Source organism: Carlito syrichta, unplaced genomic scaffold (genome assembly GCF_000164805.1).
Source record: "Carlito syrichta isolate Samal-C Ts95f unplaced genomic scaffold, Tarsius_syrichta-2.0.1 Scaffold314075, whole genome shotgun sequence".
Lineage (NCBI taxonomy): Eukaryota > Metazoa > Chordata > Mammalia > Primates > Tarsiidae > Carlito > Carlito syrichta.
Window position 1 is genome coordinate 46,301 of NW_007258171.1, and position 1,017 is coordinate 47,317.

General features: G+C 63.9%; 1 protein-coding gene across 1 annotated transcript in view; it reads left to right on the forward strand.

Annotated features, from left to right (window-relative positions):
• Positions 1 to 557: 557 nt before the first annotated feature.
• LOC103273518 (zinc finger protein 132) overlaps positions 558 to 1,017 on the forward strand; it is a 6,876-nt gene continuing 6,416 nt past the window's right edge. Inside the window, exon 1 of the mRNA XM_021719016.1 lies at positions 558 to 595. The gene's annotated coding sequence lies outside the window, so the exon portion shown is untranslated. The remainder of the gene's footprint in view (positions 596 to 1,017) is intronic.

The window sequence follows — 1,017 nt, forward strand, 5'->3', positions numbered from 1 at the left end:
GTCTGTACCCCCCCCGGAAGTGCCCTTCCCCAAGACTCGCCGTGGCCGGCGCTGCGCCTTCTGGGTCGTGTAGTTCGCGTTGAGCAACAAGCCTCGACGCAGGACGCTCCTTTCCTCATCACCTTGGCAACGACCCAGCGCACAGTAGCTGGCTTCGTCTAGTTCCGCGGTGGGCGGCGGGCCGGGGCCAAAAGAGGCTCAGACCGGAGGTGGGGCGGGAGTTCCGGTGCCGACGGTGGACTGGTCCGCTGGCGGCCGCTGGAACAGGAGGCGTCCTGTCACCCGCCTTCGCTCGCACCGTGACTCGCAGCTGCTGGCTCGGCCTTTTTGAGCCTCGGTTGTCTCGAATGTGGAGCCAGCGCCACTCGTTTTCTGGGGTCTCCACACCCAGCCTTCGTCCCCGCGGTACCCGGAGGCGGTCCTCCGCCCTTCGGGCGCATTTTCCGTCTGGCAGGGCCGAGGTCGTGGTCAGCCTGCGCTCTCGGCTCCCACTGGAGGTGTGGGGGTTCGGCCGCGTCGTGCCCTGCCCCTCATGGCCCCGCCCGGCTCACAGGCTCCCGTGTGGCGGGCAGCGGCGCTGGTGGATACAGCGCGGGTGAGTGGAGGGCGCCCTGGGATCCCGGCCCTCATGATTCTGGAGCCCCGAAGTGGGGGGAGGCGGTTCCGGACGCTTCGCGTTCTCCTGTCATCATATGTGGGTTTGGGGCCTCGAGAGTGACTCCCCTCTGACTTCCGGAGCCCAGGCCAGGGGTTATATAGAGGGATTCCTATTTCTGAAGTCTTGTGGAACGGGGGTGTGGAAAGCTGTCCCAAGCACGAGGATCATCCTGTGTGAATTGTTTGCGGGGGATGAAATGGAAGGACTGCAGGTCTCCATTTAGTCTGGGGGAAACAGGGCTGAAGACTGGAGCTAGGCCTGGAAGGACATGCTGAAGAGCTGGGCCTCTATTCTGACAGTGGTGGGAGCCATGGAAAGCTTGGAGCAGAGGAAGGAGGTGCTTTGACTTCGGTCTTTTT